Genomic DNA, 6,649 nt, shown 5'->3' on the forward strand with positions numbered 1-6,649 from the left:
TCCGGGACGTAACTTTCTTTTTAGGAGGGAAGAATGTAACATTCCGTTCCAACCGCTTGAGTCCATGAATCCTTGTACTAGAAAATCTGTTTGGTAGTTGAGCGAACTTCGGGACGAAGTTCATTTTAAGGGGGGAAGACTGTAATACCCCGTATTTTATATAATATAATTAATTAAACGGATATTAGTATATATTATTATTATATATATTATTTTACTAATTATGTCGGGATAATAGTTGAGTCGAGTTAATTGTTTAGTCGTGTTGATATCGTAAGACCAAGTTACTCGTAAACTTGTTGAGACGGGTCTAATTGAATGATAACTTACCCATACCCATGACCCATATCACGTTACCCATACCCATGACCCATTTACCATCTAACTTAACCTTTTAACCTAAGTTTAACCTAATTCTACCCTAACACAAAACACCACTCCCTCAAACCGTCACCCTCCTTTCAGCAACACCAATCCCCATCTTCACGCAATTCGAGAGGGAGTGAGAGGGCGTGGACATTAACGGCGCAGCAGGGAAGAGATAGGGGTGGTTGTCGACACTCATAGGCGGCTCCGGCGGCGGTGGTGGTGGCAGGAAAAGGTAAGAACACAACCCTTCTTCTCGGTTTTCACTTTCTGGCAGTTTTGTTGGTTGTTTCGTGCCCTAGAGAGGTGAGGCTGGTGGTTGTTGATAGGGTAAGGGAATTGGGTGGAAAGGGACGAGTGTATTGGTGGTGGTTAGGGAGGTTTTGGGTGGTGGTGGTGGTTGTGAGAGGCGGCAGCGACAGGGGTAACCAAAACGGGTTTGGGTTACGGTTTCAGGCGAGTTTTAGACGGCTGGGTTTAGGGTGGCACCACCGTGGACTCGGGGGAGGTCGAAATGGTGGTGCCACGGTGTTTAGGTTCGTGGGATGACGGCGAGTTGGATGGTGGTTATGTGGCAGGGTATGGTTGTTGGTTGCGGTGGTGGTAAAAAGGAAAACAAAGGGGTGTTGGTGGTGATGCGCGGTGAACCAGGCCAAATGCCACCCTGGTTCGACTCGCCGGCAATGATCGACCGGGTGGTGGTGGTTGCTGGTGGTGGGGACGAAGTGGGGGTCAGGTCTGGTGGTTGTCGTGGTGGCTAGGTGGTGCGTGAGGGGTGTGTGAGTGTGTGAAGGGACGGTGGTGCGTGAGGGGTTATTCGAGTTGTTGTTGAAACGGGTTTTCATAGTTAATCGTTATAATTCGTTAATGGGTCGTATGTTTAACTAATTAATTTAATTCCGAGTTGTTTAATTAATGAAAGACGGGTTTAAGTCGGGTTATTGAATTGTTTTGTGTTCGAGTCGGGTTTTCTTAAAATGTTTAATTCGTTCAATATTTTATCTATCATAGTAGTTATTTAATTTAATTCCCGAGTCGGTTAAATAATTCAAGTCGGGTTTTGAGTCGGGACTGATTAAAGTGGGAAGTTACTATTTCGGGAAAGTTTCTATTTTGGGAAATTCTGTATTTAGTAGTTAATAATAATAAATATTATAATTCGTTTAGGTGACGGATTCGTGAAGGATCGATAATCAAATTCATTGCCTTATTTCTGGACTGCTTAACTGCTTAGTTGGATTTGCTGGCACTTTGAGGTAGGGGAAACACACTTGACTCCTTATCGTATTATTGAATTGAGTTGACTTGTTTGTGTTTCATATGGCCAAGCTGAGATCGCTGACTTGTTCGTGGTTGTGATTGATGTTGTGTTTCATGTAATGAGGTGGGGTTGATCAACTGTTAGTGTTGAGTATATTATTCCAATATTTTGATAGCTGGCATGATTTCATTCATTAATATACACATTGTGTTGCATTATTACTGTTGAGCATTTCATATGCATTGGAGTTGGAGGATGGTGTAGGAGTGACGATGTTGAGATACGATGTGGATTGTGATAAGGCCCAGGCGGGTTCTGCAGGACTTGCCCTGGTGTCCTCAGCTGCGAGCTGGCAGATCGGCTACGGTCGATATATATATAGTCTACCGGGGATCGGTATGGCTGGGTTGTCCGGGTTATGAGATATGAGAAATGAGATATGAGGTATGAGTTGAGATGGAGATGGAGGTGGCGGAGGATCATGCATATCATATTTTGTTGTTTAATTGTTTTCCCTACTCAGCTTCGCGGCTGACCCTGTGTATTCGTGTACGCCTGTGATGATCCAATTATTGGGGAGCAGATTGACAGGTATTTCAGAGACTGATGGGAGCTGGCCGGGAGGAGAGTTGGATGACGGACTTAGTGCCTAGGCCACCTTAGTCTTATTAGTAGTTTTATCAGACTGTATCTTTTGGTCATATTTTTGGAGGCTTTGTTTTTATTCCTGTTGTAATATCACTTTAAACATTTTAGTAAAGTACTGTGTTTCTTTCCTTTGTATCTACTACCTCGGATTTCCGAGATGGTAACGCCGTCATCTATCTGAGGAGTCCTAGTTCAGGCCCTTAAATAAATGGGGGTGTTACAATAAGAGTCAGTATTAGTGATATTAGGGACCTATAGCGAGATCGAAAGATGCTATCTGTTAAGAGTGGACCGAGAGGACCTCTTGTTTCCCGCCTCACTTGTATTCGATTTAGACCTGTTTAGTATGCTGCCGCCGAAGCTTTAATGAACCGATCATCCTAGTACCCCTTCTTTATCTGTTTAAGCCATCTTTTTAGTTTACTGTTTTTACTCTTGGCTTTAGACCAAATCAACTCAACCCCCACACTTGTTACCTTATACTGAATTTAGACAACTAGAATTTCATCTGCCTCTCTGTGGTTCGACCCGACTGCCACTTGCTATAGTTGTAGTTGGAAATTATAAATCTTATTTTTGACACCTCACGACGGGTATCAAATTTTGGCGCCGTTGCCGGGGAGGCAATAGTTCTAATTTTAGTTGTTTTAATTTTAGTCTTTCTTAGTTTAAGGAACATCCGTTCCTTAAACTTTTCTTATTTTTTGTTGTAGTTTCTTCTTATGCGCAGGTCGCAGGGTGGTCCACTACTACCATTCGATCCCGAGATTGAAAGATCCTTGCACGTAAAGAGGAGATTATTTCAAGAGCAAAAGTTAGAGGAAGAGCCTAGTTCTCGTTTTAGCTTTTACGAGAACGAGCTGTTCGAGGAAAATCCACCGTCTTCGCCCGTTTCCACTGCTTCAGCCGAGACAGTTACTTCTCGAGAAATTCCAGACATGGCTGAGGAAGCGAGTATAGCTAGTCATTCTGAGCCGACAGCTGAAAACTTATATAAGGGGTTCGAATTACCAGGAGATGTCAGGAAGTTCGAACCAAAGCCCTCATACATTAGCATGGTTGAGAAGAACCAGTTTGGGGGAGCTGCAAATGAAGATGCAGCTAAGCATATGGAGACCTTTATTGACTACTGCTGTTCCATACCCCCACTAGCTGGCGTGACCCAAGACCAGATCAAGGAGACTATGTTCATCTTCTCCCTTCGTGATGCTGCAAGGGAATGGTATAGAGATTTGGACCGAGCCGTTCATGGGATCACCGACTGGAATTCCTTGGCATTGGCATTCTACAAGAAGTACTTTTCTGCTTCAAGGACGATTGCTATTAGAGCTCAAATCACGGGCTTTAAACAAGGGCCAGATGAGAACTTCCACGAAGCCTGGGTCCGATTTAAGAAGCTGGTGCGAACCATACCGCACCATGGGTTCGAAAAATGGAGCTTGTGCAATCATTTCTATAATGGGTTGTACGATGATCAGAGAGCCATTTTGGATGCTGCAGCCAATGGCCGATTTGCTGAGAATTTGGGAGCAACCAAGGGGTGGAAGATCATTGACGATTTGGCCACTCACATGGCTGAATATGGGAATTCAAGAGGGAACCAGAGGAGAGCTGCTGAATCTTCCTCTGTTGCTGCGTTTGAGGCTTTTACCGCGAGATTTGACAAATATGAACTAGGGGGAGCTTCAAAAGGAGGGATGTACCATGTCAATGCTGTGACAGACAGTCCTTTTGTCTGCGAAAGGTGTTGAGCTGAGGGACACGTTTCGAAGAATTGTCCTAGTCCCTTTGAGTCTTGTGCTGCCTTTCAACATTATAGGCAGACAAACACCTACTACGAGCCAACCCATCCAAACTTGAGTTGGCGAAGCCAAAATGTACTGAATCCAGCTCAACCTCTGCCCCAGCAGCAACCCTATGTGCCCCCTCATCAAAAGCAACAACAATATCAAAAACCTCCCTATGTGCCGCAGCAGCAACAATCGCAGAATTCTGAATTTTCCGAGCTTAAGAACCTGTTGCTAAAGGAGTCCCAAGCTAGAGAGGCCGGGATGAAGTTACTAGAAAGCCAAATTGCTCAATTGGCTAGCAAAAGTAACACTCGAGCTCCCGGACACTTGCCGACCCAAACTGACCAAAAGGAGACCCTAAATGCCATCACTTTGAGGAGTGGGTCCACCCTTGAGGGTCGTGCCATGGTCGAGGACGCTGTTGAAAAAGATGAGCCGGAAACAAGTCAAAAGAAAGCTTCAACGAATAAATCAAAGAAACAGTAGTCTCTACCAGGTATATCGATCGATCGATCGATACACCCGTCGTCGATCGATCGACATACGGGTTACTGAGCCTTCGAACTATATGTGGTCGATCGATCGAGGACAGTGGTCGATCGACCAAGGTTACTGCTGATAGCGAGATTGTTCGTCCTCCGATGCCCGACAATTTGAGAGACTATTTGTTTCGGGGTTCGACAGTCCCGAAGACTTTAGGACAAGACCCGAGTGCTGATGGGTCAGTCCCGGCTCCGAAGTTCGATCCGATGACGGTTAATGGCTCACATTTGAGACGGTCTGAGGAAGGGTCAAGCCTCAACAAGGAAAAGGTGGTGGACTTTCAGCCTAAGTCCACGAATCTGACGCGCGATTTAGAGGAGAGGGCTAAGGTACTTCTTACAGCCCCATATCCAGAGAGACTCGTGCCGACGAAGGAACAAGTATCTTTCAGTAAATTTGAAAAAGTTATTCGTAGTCTGAATGTACAAGTTCCTTTTCTCGAGTTGGTCAATCAAGTGCCTGCATATACTAAATTTATGAAACAACTCCTGTCTAAGAAAAAGTCACTTGAACATGTCCACACTGTCGCTTTAACTGAGGAGTCATGCTCCTATTTATCTCACACTGCACCCCCTAAGCTAGAAGACCCGGGAAGTTTTTCTGTTCCGTGTAATATTGGCACCTTTCCTATTGAGAAAGCCTTATGTGATCTAGGAGCCAGTATAAGTGTCATGCCCTTGAGTCTAGCTAGGAAGCTTAAGTTGACCAGGTTTGCTATTACCGATATGACAGTACAGATGGCTGACCGATCTGCGGTCCAGCCAATAGGGGTCTTAGAGGACATTCCAGTCCAAATAGGGAAGTTTTTCTTCCCCATTGACTTCGTTGTACTTGACATGCCTGAGGATGCTCATATACCCATTATTTTGGGTAGGCCATTTACGCACACCGCTTCTTGGTGCAATCATAGATGTCGATGCAGGAACCTTGACTTTCAAAGTGGTAAAGCATTCTATTGTCTTTGCCCAGCCGGCTAAGAAAAAGGACCCCATGTGGCCTGTGACTTGTAATACGGTTTCTGAAAAGAAATCGTACTTTGTGCTTCCTGATTTACCTATCTCTATTACTACTCCTGTGTTAACACCTCTGCCCCAGACTGGGAGCAAAAAGGAGGAAGAATCTGTTGTTTTAGACATTGCAGGAGCTGGTTTGGGGAAGGAAGTGCTGCAATTTGCTCCAGCTGTAAAGAGGCCGATCATTCAAAGAGGAGGTCTTGGTTGCCTGAGCTATGGAATTAATGAGGAAGTCGATGATGAGCCGGCCAGAGTGAGAAGGTCCGATTTGGATTCTGACGAGTCCGAGGAAGTCCTTGATTGGGGAGATGACAAAGTTGATCAGTTGAGCTCTCCGACTGTTGAAGCTAAGAAGGGTGCAGCTGATAGTATAAGCACCGTTGAGGCTACCTCTAGTAGCCAGAAGCCGACAAAGTGGGCCATACCTTGGCCTTTCTTGATCAACTACTAGTTGATCAAATGCTTTACAAACATTTTGTTGCTTTCGAACTATTTTTTATTGCTTTTGTGTGCGCGAAACTTCGCATTTGATTTTGTTTTGCTTAGAATTTTTATGCACTTTAGACTTTGCTTTGGGTTTCGCGCAATTTTGGGCGCGTATTATTGTGCACTTGCAGGTTTTTTAGAGCTCATTAGCTCAAATTATTGAGCATATACGAAGAAATAAGGAGTACAGCAGTACTTTCAGTCGATCGACTGGCTTCATAAGTCGATCGACTGAGTGCACTTTCCAGGAGCTACTGTTCCTGACACGTGGGTCGATCGACTGACATCCTTGGTCGATCGACCACTGATGCTGCTGTGCCTGTTCACGACCTCTCCCCTGCTGTGTTTGGTCGATATGCGGACTTAAGGGAGTTTTCTACTCCTCTTTACTTTCCGTCAATTTATTTATTTCTTCCAATTTTCTCTTTTATGCACGATTTTACCGCCTCAAAATTGTTTCTCTCAGTCTTATGCGTGGGTTTTGTTTTATCTTTCAGGTACTTAATGGTAGCACTGCTAGCTACTGAAACCTCCTAGCTCAC

Source organism: Silene latifolia, chromosome 7 (genome assembly GCF_048544455.1).
Source record: "Silene latifolia isolate original U9 population chromosome 7, ASM4854445v1, whole genome shotgun sequence".
Classification (NCBI taxonomy): domain Eukaryota; kingdom Viridiplantae; phylum Streptophyta; class Magnoliopsida; order Caryophyllales; family Caryophyllaceae; genus Silene; species Silene latifolia.